At 39.3% G+C, this 12,179-nt stretch overlaps 1 long non-coding RNA gene across 1 annotated transcript in view; it reads left to right on the top strand.

The window, feature by feature from the left end:
• The window catches only part of LOC122480350, a 49,567-nt gene that overhangs the window by 14,976 nt on the left and 22,412 nt on the right, over positions 1–12,179 (top strand). Inside the window, exon 3 of the long non-coding RNA XR_006296563.1 lies at positions 4,790–4,870. This is a non-coding gene — a long non-coding RNA (uncharacterized LOC122480350). The remainder of the gene's footprint in view (positions 1–4,789; positions 4,871–12,179) is intronic.

Here is a 12,179-nt window from a genome sequence, read left to right on the forward strand (position 1 = left end):
CTTTAAGTTAGGATTTTTGTATTCTCTGGGTAAATACCTACCAGTGCAATTGCTGGATCACCCGGTAATTCTATTTAAAAATTTTTGAGGATCCTCCATACTGTTGTCCACAGTGGCTGCACCAGTTTGCACCCACCACCAACACTGCAAGAGGGTTCCCATGTCTCCACATCCTGGCCAACACCTTGTTGTTTCTTATGTTGTTGATTTTAGTCATTCTGAAGGGTGCGGGGCCATATCTCATTGTAGATTTGTTGGTTTGTTTGTTTTTGAGAGAGAGAGAGAGTAGGAGCAGAGGAGGGGCAGAGAGAGAGGGAGAGAGACAATTCCAAGCAGGCTCCACACTCTTAGTGCAGAGCCCACATGGGGCTTGATCTCACCAACCATAAGATCGTGACCTGAGCCGAAATCCAGAGTTGGATGCTTAACCGACTAAGCCACCCAGGCGCCCCTCATTGTAGTTTTGATTTGCATTTCCCTGCATAACTGATGTTGAGTATCTTTGCACGTTGTCTGTTGGCCATCTGTATGTCTTCTTTGAAAAAATGTCTATCCACATCTTCTGTCCATTTTTTTAATTGGATTATTCATTTTTAGGGTGTTGAGTTTTTAAGTTCTTTAAATACTTTGGATACTAATCCCTTATCAGATATGTCATTTGCAAGTACCTTCTCCCATTGTGTAGATTGCCTTTTAGATTTGTTGATTGTTTCCTTCACTGTGCAGAAGCTTTTTATTCTGATATAGCCCTAATAGTTTATTTTTGACTTTGTTTCCCATGCCTCAGGAGACCTATCTAGAAAGAATTGCTATGACCAATGTCAAAGAGGTTCCTGCCTGTATTCTTTCCTAGCATTTTCATGGTTTCTGGTCTCACATTTATGTCTTTAATCAATTTTGAATTTATTTTTATGTATGGTATAAAAGAAATTAATTAAAATGTCTATGCCACCCAAAGCAATCTACACATTTGATGCAGTCCCTATCAAAATACCAACAGCACTTTTCACAGAGCTAGAACAAGCAATCCTAAAATTTGTATAGAATCACAAAAGGCCCCAAACAGCCAAAGCAACCTTGAAAAAGAAAAACAAAGCTGGAGGCATCAGAATTCTGGACTTCAAGTTATATTACAAAGCTGTAGTGATCAAAACAGTATGGAACTGGCACAAAAATAGACACATAGATCAATGGAACAGAATAGAAAACCCAGAAATGAACCTACACTTACACGGTCAATTAATCTTCAACAAAGCAGGAAAGAATATCCAATGGGAGAAAGAATGTATCTTTAACAAATGGTGCTGGGAACACTGGACAGCAACCTGGGGTGGATGTTTTAAGAAAAGTTCACAGACACAGAAACATTTGAGATCAGCCTTGAAGGCTTAGTTCAAGTTTGTTGGGGCAAGGGAAGGAGGAGGGTGATGTCAAGTGTAAAGACCTGGCCCCAGTGCTCCAGGCTGTGTATATTTGAAGGGCCCTCCTATCTCCTGAGCTCCCTAGGTGTTGGGGGTAGGGGTGCTGGATCAGATGACATCTGTTTGGCAACTGGATCACAGGTCAACTCTTTACTCTGCCCATTCCTCTTTACTGCACTCCCCCACGAGAAATGATCACAAAAGCACACTTCACCCCTCTTGCCCACAAACTCCCTATCAGAGTCTGTTTTTTTTTCTCAAGGAATTTAACCTACAACATTATGAATGATAATAATTGTACTTTGAAGTGGAAAGATATCATTTGTGTGTACATTGTAGAAACCTCACTGTGGAGGACAAACAAGGGGAGACATATACATTAATTTATTTGTTAAACCAACACAGTGTATTCGTCCAACACTGCAGCATGGAATAGTCTGTGCTTCTTTACATCCGAGCATCTTTATTGTGCATACAATCTTGGATAAATGCTCTTCCTGTTTTAAATATGATTCTTTAATCCTCTTCAAACAGAGGCAAATAGACAAATAATACAATGAACCTTCCTCATCATCTAGCACCAACAGTTGTCAAATAGTAGCCAATCTTGTTTCATCTAGATCCCCACCCTCACCTTGCCCCTTCTGTGTTATTTTAAAGCAATTCCAGATACCATACTTCATCAATACACACATATCTTAAAGCTATATCTGCAAAAAGTTAAGAACAGTTTTTGTTTTAATGTTTATTTATTTTTGAGAGGGAGAGAGAGAGAGAGAGAGAGAGAGAACACGTGAGCCAGGGAGGGGCAGAGAGAGAGGAAGACACAGAATCCAAAGCAGGCTCAAGGTTCTGAGTTATCGGCACAGAGCCCGATGCGGGACTCGAACACACCAATCTCGAGATCATGACCTGAGCCGAAGCAGGAAGCTTAACCGACTGAGCCACCCTGGTGCCTCAATAACAGTTTTTTTTTAAACAAATCATACCATTCTCTTATCTAAGAATTAATGGAATCTTTGAGGTCAGAAAATAAATTAAAACATGTGTTAAGATATATCTTTCATCCATCCTGTCAGTGTTTAAATTTCCAATCCCCTTATGAATTTCTTAAAATTTTGTTTGTTTGAGTCATGGCTCAAGTAACATCCACAAATGGAAATTGGATGATATGTCCCTTAATTTTTTTTTTTTTTTTTTTTTTTTTTTTTTAGGGAGAGAGAGAGAGAAAGAGCATACATGTATATGCGTGAGTGGGGGAGGGGCAGAGAGAGAGAATCTCAAGCAGACTCCGGACTATCAGCACAGGGCCCCATGGGACCCATGTGATCATGACCTGAGCTGAAACCAAGAGTTGGATGATTAACTGACTGAGCCACCCGGGTGCCCCAAATCTTTTTTAATTTAGAAGTTCCTTCTACTTCTTTTTTTCTTGCAATGTATTTGTTGAAGAGACTACACTATTTTTCCTGTAGTATTTCTCACAATCTGGATCTTGCTGATTGCTTCCCTGTGGTGGTTTTTAACGTGCTCTGCCCTCTGCGTTGTAAATCAGTAGTTGGGTCTAGAGGCTGAATCAGATTCATGTGTGATTTTTGAGGGGTTGGGGGGGGCACAACTACTCACTGGTAATAAGTTCTTCTGTCGAGGAGGCAACAAAATATGTGGTTCTCTCTCCTCTCCTTTTTCCTCACTAAACAGTTAAAATTTTTTTTTCTCCCAAGAAGTTACAATCATCATAACTTGGATTGCAAGCTAAGAATTGCAGATGAGGTGGGGTGCCTCGGGGGCTCAGTTGATTGAGCGTCCTGCTTTGGCTCAGGTCATGATCTCGCGGTTCATGAGTTCAAGCCCCACGCTGGGCTCAGTGCTGACAGCTCAGAGCCTGGCGCCTGCTTCAGATTCTGTGTCTCCCTCTTTCCCTGACCCTTGCCTCTCACTCTCGGTCTCTCTCTCTCAAAAATAAATAAACATTTAAAACATATATATATATATGTTTTATATATATATATATATATACACACACACACACACATACATATGTGTATATATATGTGTGTGTATATATATATAAAAGAATTGCAGCTGAGGTATAGTTGGGCGATCACAGGACAACTGATCTTTAAGGACCCTGAAGATTAGATCTAGTTCTACTGTTATCCTATCATCTGTCATCATTGTCTTATTGTTCACCAGGTATTCCTAAGTGCTAATCATGGCATCCAGGACTGGGGCTGGGCACAATGTTATAATAATTGGAACTATTTATTGAGTCCCTACCATAGCCCAGCTGCTTTATTTAGGTTATCCGTAATCACCACAACAAACCCACAATGCAAGTTTTATCATCCCCATTTTATAGAAGAAAACTAAATTTCAAGAAGATAAAATGACTTTGCTAAGGCCACACAACTGACAAATGACAGAAGCATACGTGGTATGCAAATGCAAATTTGTCTAGCCCAAAGGTCTTTTTGGTCTCTTTTTTTCCACTAACCCCCAATCCTTTGAAAACATAACTGAATTATACGAATGATCCCTGCCTTCAACAGGATTATATCTATATAGGAGAAAGAGATAAATTGCTAAAATAATTAAAGACTATCAGGCAAGAAAACACTATATAGAACATGAACAATGAAAATGTGTGCACTTTACAAGCAGTGATTGCTATAAATGAACAGGAAGGAGGAGAGGGGCCATCAATGCTGATTGAAGTTCCTGGGGAGGTTTCATCAAGCAATGCAAGAATTATTGCAAATATAAAAGCTTTACCAATGAGCAAAGGGTCCTTTGCACAAGCATCTTCTCCCTTGGGATCCATGTCACACTGACACAAAGATTTTGTCACCATGGCAACTGGTCATTGGACCAATGAAATAATCAGTTGTCATGGTAACATGATCTCCATCTTACTCCCACCAGGCACCTGTTCCAAATCGTCACCATCCTCCAACAACCTCATGCCACCTCAGTGATCCTTTCTTTTTTCCCTAGTCACCCTGTTATCCCTAGCTACCTATGTCTGAGCCCCTAAATTTATGGCTAACTATATATTTGAGACTATTAAAGCCAGAGCAAAGGAAAGCGACTTTGTAGTGTAGAGCTTCACTACAGATGGGGGAACCCCCTAAAATCTAAGAGTTGAATAAGCCAGAGTGCTGAGGAAAAAAAGTATATGATGCTTCCCACCCCTCACCCCCCACATTTCCCTAAGTAAAATTCCTTTGGATTTTGAAACATTGCATTATTCTGATTCTCCTCCTACTTCTGTCTATTCATCCACTGGGTCCATTTCCTCTTCCTATCTCCTAAATGCATATGTCTCTCAAGGCTCCACCCTTTGTGTCTGCTCTTTCTCTAAACAGGACTGTCCAGTTCGGCATCCACCAACCACGTGATGGTCATAGAGCTCTTGAAATTATAGATATACCGAACGGAGATATGCTGTGAGTATAAAATGTGTACAAGATTTTAAAGACTTCATACAAAAAAAAGAATAAAAAATATCTCATTAATAATTTTGTAGTGATTGTATGTTGAAATGATAATAATTTGGATATGTTGAGTACGATTAAATATGCCATTAAATTTTAATTTTATATCTTCCTTTTTAATGCTTTTAACACGGTTCCTGAGAAATTTAAATTGCAAATGTGGCTCACATTCCTGTTTTGTGTTCTATTTCTATTGCACAACATCGCTCAAAATTTTCTCTTTCAAGCCATCTCCCCCATGCTTCAGGTGTCAGTGCCTCCTCTATGAGATGATTCTAGTATCCCAAATCGCACCCTCTTTTCTGAGATCCAAACCCACATTTCCAATGGACTTCTGGCCCTTTCACAAATAACCACCTGCTCCTTACCTCAGCAAGAGCAAAGCCATGAGCCTTCCTTCAAAACCTTTTCTTTCTCCTGATTAGTTTTATTAACCTTTTGTGTTATTTTCTTATTGTTGCTGTAACAAATTACCACAAACCTGGCTTAAAATAACACAAATTTACTAGCTTACAGTTCTGTAGGCCTGAAGTCTAAAATGGGACCTACTGGGCTAAAATCAAGGTGTCTCCAGGCTGCATTTTCCTCTGAAGCCTCCAGGAAAGAATCCATTTTCTTACCTTTGTCAGCCTCTAGAGGCTGCCATTATTCTTTGGCTTGTGACCCCCTTCCATCTTCAAAGCCAACAATAACTGGTCAAGTCTTTCTCAGGCTGTATCCCTCTGGCACTAACTCTCCTGCTTCCCTCTTTGACTTCCAAGGGCTCTTGTGATTACCCTGGGCCCATGAGGATAATCCGTGATAATCTCCCCATTTAAACATCAGCTGAGGAGTGCCTGGATGGTTTAGTCAGTTAGGTGTCTGACTTCGGCTCAGGTCATAATCTCATGGTGCATGAGTTTGAGCCCCACATCAGGCTCTCTGCTGTCTGCACAGAACCCACTTCAGATCCTTTGTCTCCCTCTCTCTCTGCCCCTCCCCCGCTCATTCCCCCCGTCTCAAAAATAAACAAACATTAAAGAAGTAACTAAAATTAAAAATAATAATTAAAAATAATTAAAATAATCAGTTGATTAGCAAATTTATTTCCATCTTCAATCTTAGTTCTCCCTTGCCGTGTAACATGACATATTCACAAGTTCTAGGGATTAGGGTGTGGGCTTCTCATCTGAAAGGTCTGGGCAGAGGGGGACAATCTGTGTGCAAGGCCAACAAGAAAAGAAATGTAATCAGGGCAGACCAGATAGATAGCTCCCATTGCTTTCAGGGCAATTGCTGATTTATATGAAACAGTTAAATTCCATATGGCTGGTGTGGACAGCAATGGTCTAACACCTTTCTTAGTTCACTGCAGAATATACCTCCTCTAAGACTTCTTTCCTGATGACTCCTTTTCCCCAGTTACACCTCCCCTCATGACAGTTTTTGTACATCCTAGACATCTGTCTTACCTTTTTGTATCATGATGATGTATGTATGCAGTTGGTCTTAACCTCTCTACTAGGTTGGAAAATATTTTGTAAACAGGAACTATTTGTTCATGCCTAACATGGTACTTAATGTAGTTTCTCAATAACGATTTCTTGAATTTAGTTGAATGGAGACAACTCATGTTGACTTACAAAGTGTGTGCTTTGTCGCCACAGCCACCGATTTCCTTAAACCGAACGCTTTTTAAATTGACTTCCACTTAACCAATACTCTCAATTCTGTTTTAAAAGGACCATCAGGGGTGCCTGGGTGGCTCGGTTGCTTGAGCAACCAACTCTATGATTTTGGCACAGGTGGTGATCCCAGGGTCATGGGATCGAGCTCTGTATTGAGCCCTGTGTTGGGCTCCACACTAATCATGAAGACTGCTTGAGATTCCTGAATTAATTAATTAATTAATTAATTAAAAAAATAAAAGATCTATCAGTGTGGGGTGCCTGGCTGGCTCTGTTGGTAGAGCCTGTGATTCTTGATCTTGGGGCTGTAAATTCGAGCCCATATTGAGATTATGTAAGCATAAAATCTTTAAGAAAAAAAAAAAAAAAGAAAACAATGGGGAACCTGGGTGGATCGATTTCAGCTTAGGTCATGATCTCACAATTGGGAGGGCCTGCTTGGATTCAATCTCTCTCTCTCTCTCTCTCTCTCTCAAATAAATAAACATTAAAAAAAACAACAACAATCAGTATAATACTTGTAGGTAATGGGCTGCTGTGCACTTGTGACCCTGCTCATCCGGGGTCAGCTGTATTTGATTTCATAACCTGATGCCAGGTGTACTTAAATAATATAATATAATATAATTTAAAGTTATGTATAGCAATGTAATATGAATGTCAAAAGAATGAGAATTGTTTCTATGAAGACTAAGTTGGTTATCCAAAAAAATGAAGGAATTACAACAACCTAAAATCTATTGATATTATATACCACGTGAACAGATTAAAGGAGAAAAATTGACCATGCCAGTAAATGCAAAAAAAAATCAACAAAATTTAGCACTAATTCATGATTTCTAAAAATCTTTAAAACTGAGATTAGAAGACCATTGTCCTTATTTACAGATAAAATGATTGATTACATACAGAATCCCAAGATAATTCATAGAATAGAATCTATTTAAACTAATAAGGGAGTTTAGCAAATTTTCTGTATTTGAGATCAATACGGAGAAATCAGTAGTGTTTCAACATCAGTAAATAATCAGAACTTGTAGCAAGAATGAAGATCCCATTCACAATAAGGACAAAAACAAGATTACTAGGAATCAATCTGACAAAATTATCCTTGTGAAGAAAATTACAAAATTGAAAAACACATGTACATATATACACACACAGAGATCTGAGTAAATGGAGAGATCTACCAGGTTCATGAATTGGAAGATTCAATGTCATAAATATGTATGTAAATTCTTCTCGAATAAGTTCATAAATTCAATACAATTTTAAATAAAATCAAAAAATGACTGTGAAACTAAACAGACTGGTCTTAAAATTCATTTAGAAGAAAAAAAGGATAAGACAGTTTTGAAGATGAGAACAAAATAGACTCTCCCACCAGATAGCAACTTATTTTAAAGTTACAGTTAACATGGCATTATATTGGCTTAGGGATAGACAAATTGGTGAGTGGGATAGAAAAGAGACTCTGGAAAGAGGTCTGTGAACATATGCAGACTTTGATATATTCAAATGTGGCATTATAATGGGGGGAGGGTGGAGAGGATGAACTATTCAATTATGAGAAAATTGGTAGTAAAGAATCCGAACGATATACCTGGACCCACCCGTCCCAGGAAGCCCCCAGTCACTATTGACATTTCTTCGTCTAGTACTTCTAGTTGTCTCAATCTCACCATAGAGTGAGAGCCTGCCTTCGTGTGGTCTCCATTGTTCCTAGTACAGCAGAAGACACAATGGCTCTGATGCCCAGGTTCCCCCCCTACCAGACTCATGGAGGATATATGCCTCTTCCATCACTGTCAGGCTCGGGTAAAGCATGAAGCTCTATATATAAGCACTGGAGGGGTGCCTGGGTGGCTCAGTGGGTTCAGCATCCCCCTTCGGCTCAGGTCATGATCTTGTGGCTCATGAGTTCAAGCACCGCATCGGGCTCTGTGCTGACAGTTCAGATTCTGCGTCTCCCTCTGTCTCCCTGCCCCTCTCCTACTCTCTCTCTCTCTCTGTCTCTGTCTTTCTCTCAAAAATAAAAAAAACATTTAAAAAATTTTAAAAATAAATAAATAAAGGCACTGGAGACTGGTTTGCCCCCTGGCTATACAGAGAAAATGTGTAACTCAACCCAGAAGTGAATTAAATCCCTGTGGAGTAAACTTCAACCAAGAACAGGGAGGAGAAATTTATCCAGCAGGTAAATTGTTCACCCTTCTTCCTCTCCCTGATGGACTGTTCTGAGGTGTGGTGCTTACACAGAACTTGTCGGGAAGATGTCCTAGGTGACCAAGGCTGGATTTCCTTGGGAGGCTATAGCCAGCTTGCTACCCTAACATATCAACTTGCTATTTGTTTTCTTCTACTCCTCACTTCTCTTTTCCTTAACTCTTGCTGCCCTGGGATTGCTCCTCTCAATACTTCAGCAAGAGTGCCTTGGGTTCTATTTTTCAGAGAACCTGGGGTAAGATAATTCTGTATATAGAAAAAAAGAAAGCTAGGTCCCTACTCCCACACTACACGGAAAACCATATCTAAGTGGAATAAAGACCTAAATATTAGAAATAAAACTTCAGAACATTTTGAAGAGAATGTTAGGAGAACCTTTCTCTCAGAATAAGCAAGTATTTTTTTTAAAACCCAAAAGCACAAACCATGACAGAAAAGATTGGTAAATGTGATTACCTACAATTTAGAAACATTTATTCAACAAAAGATGACATGAACAGGAGTGCCTGGCTGGCCCCACTGATGGAGTGTGAGACACTTGATCTCAGGATTGAGAGTTAGAGCTCCGCATTTGGGCACAGAGATTACTTTAAATCTTTAAAAAAAAAAAAAGATGATATATGCAAAGTTAAATTACAAGCTGGAATCTGAGAAAGAAAGATATTTGCAATTCATTTGATTGACTAGGTATCCGGAATTTAACAATTTCTACAAGTCAAGAATAAAAGACAACAGAGAAATGAGCAAAGGACAGAAACAAGCAATTTCTAGCAGAGACTTCTGGATGGCCAATAAACATATGAAAAGATAATGAACCTCATTATCGATTGGGCAAATCAAAGTAAAATCACTTAAGATACCATTTCACCCCCATCTAACTGGGAAAATCTTGAAAGAATGATAAGGTGTATTGGGTATGGAGCAATGAACTCTCACACGCTGCTAGCGAGAATGTAAATTGCTACGACCGTGTTAGCAATTAATTTGACGACATACTTGTGAGGATGTGCATGCCTTTGACTCCCAAATTCCATTTCTTGTTATATTTTCTAGGCTAGAGAAACTCCCACATATATCTACCAGGAGATTTATGAAGGAATGATCACTGTAGTGTTGTTTGTAATAGAAAAAATGGAAATAGCTCAAATGTTCGATAAGAGAAAAAAACAAAGTTTTGGAATATTTGCAAAATACTACAAATTAAATGGAAATGAATTAACTAGAGCTCTATCAACAAGGATAAATCATAAATGCATAATGATGAGAGAAAATAATCAAGTTGCAGAATAATGCATGTAGTATGATACTATTTACATATAGATGCAAAATATGTAAAACAAAGCCATACACTTATCAGCACACATATGTAGTAAGTATAAAAACTCATATGGAAAAGGTAAATGCTAAATTCAGGACAGTTGTTATGGATGGGGAAAGTGGAATAGAAATGAAATCAGGGACGTGTGGGTGGCTCAGTCGGTTGAGCATCAGGCTCTTGATTTCAGCTCAGGTCATGATTTCACAGTTTGTGGGTTCAAGTCCCACGTCTGCATCAGCGCAGAGCCCTCTTGGGATTCTCTCTCTTCCCCTTCCCCACCGTCTCTCTCTCTCTCTCTCTCTCTCTCTCAAATAAATAAAAATAAACATTTTTTAAAAAAGAAATAAAATCAGGAGTGTGCAGGAGTTTTCAACTCTATCTGTAATGTTTATTTCTTTTTGTAAAATCTGAAGCAACTATAGCAAAACATTAGCATTCATACAGCTGAGTGTGGAAACAGGTGTTCCCTCTGTTTTTCTCCTTGTATGTTTGCAACATTTCATTAAGTTGTTTTTTTTTACGTGGAATGCTTTGAAAAGATTCAGTAAAAGCTGAGTCACTGAAAAACCAAAAAACAAAAACAAAAACTACCATTGAAATAAGTGTGGGCAAAACAATTGTAAGAAGTTGGGTAAATAATTCTAACCGGTAATTTCAAGTCCCGCACACAGACTTCCTTCTCAGGTGTGTTGAAGTTCTTGTTCCATTGTAAAGAACCCAAAGTGGGGCACCCAGCTGGCTCAGTCAGTAGAGCATGAGACTCTTTCTTGATCTGAGGATCCTGAGTTCAAGCCCCAATTGGGTGTGGAGCCTAATTAAAAAGGAAGGAAGGAAGGAAGGAAGGAAGGAAGGAAGGAAGGAAGGAAGGAAGGAAGGAAGGAAGGGAGGGAGGGAGGGAGGAAGGAAGGAAAGAAAGAAGGAAGGTGGGAGGGAAGGAAGGTGGGAGGGAAGGAAGGAAGAAACCCAAAGTAGAAATCATCAAAATGCATATTGTGGGTGTAGTTTGCTCAAGAAAGATAATGCAGAGTTCCAAACAGTGGACTCATTCTCAACCTTGCCTTACATCAAATATTGATGTATATAAATATGCTTGAGAAGCATCTGGGTGGCTCAGTCAGTTAAGCATTGGACTCTTGATTTTGGCTCAGGTCATGATCTCACAGTTCATGGGATCGAACCCTACACTGGACTCTACGCTGATAGTACAGAGCCTGTTTAGGATTCTCTGTCTCTCTCTCTTTCTCTAGCTCTATCCCTCCCCTCCCCTGCTCATGCTCTCTCTCTTTCTCTATCTTTCAAAATGAATCAATAAACATTAAAAAAAAATATGCTTGAAGTTAAAATATTTAAAGTAAGTACAGATCCCATTTTGTGATTTCCTACTTTAACAGAATTGTTCCATTTCTGGTCCTGATCTGTTGGATAAGAAGGCTTCTACGGTAATCATTCTAAGGCCCATAAACACACATTATGTGTTATATGCCTCCATGCTATGCATTGAACTAGGTGTAGATGTCTCCTTGAAGGATTGAGTGAACCAAAGAGGTGGGGGTGCAAGCATCCTGGGCAGAGGATAAAATGGGAGCAAATTCAGCAAAACATGGACAGGAAATAGAGCATGAATTTCTTCTACTGGAAGGTGTAGGAGCAGGAAAGAGATAGGTTGAGAAAATAGGTTATGGTAAGACTGAAGAAAGAGGTATTTGAGTTTTGTCTTAATCTCGGTTTTAGCATACTATAGTTTCCAAATTGAATGCATTTTGTTCATTATATTTTTCTTAATGTTTATTTTTATTTTTGAGAGAGAGAGAAAGTTCGAGCTGGGGAGGGGCAGAGAGAGAGGGGGACAGAGAACCCGCAGCTGGCTGGCTCTGCACTGACACAGAGCCCCGAGCCATGAGATCATGACCTTAGCCAAAGTCAGAAGCTTAACCAACTGAGCCACCCAGGCACCTCTTTTGTTCATCATATTTTAAGTTGTCATGTCAGAAAGTGGTCATCTGCAGTTTCTAAAGTGCTTCAAAAAAAATGCTAATGTAACTTCTAAGAA

The sequence above is a fragment of the Prionailurus bengalensis genome, chromosome C1 (genome assembly GCF_016509475.1).
Source record: "Prionailurus bengalensis isolate Pbe53 chromosome C1, Fcat_Pben_1.1_paternal_pri, whole genome shotgun sequence".
Classification (NCBI taxonomy): domain Eukaryota; kingdom Metazoa; phylum Chordata; class Mammalia; order Carnivora; family Felidae; genus Prionailurus; species Prionailurus bengalensis.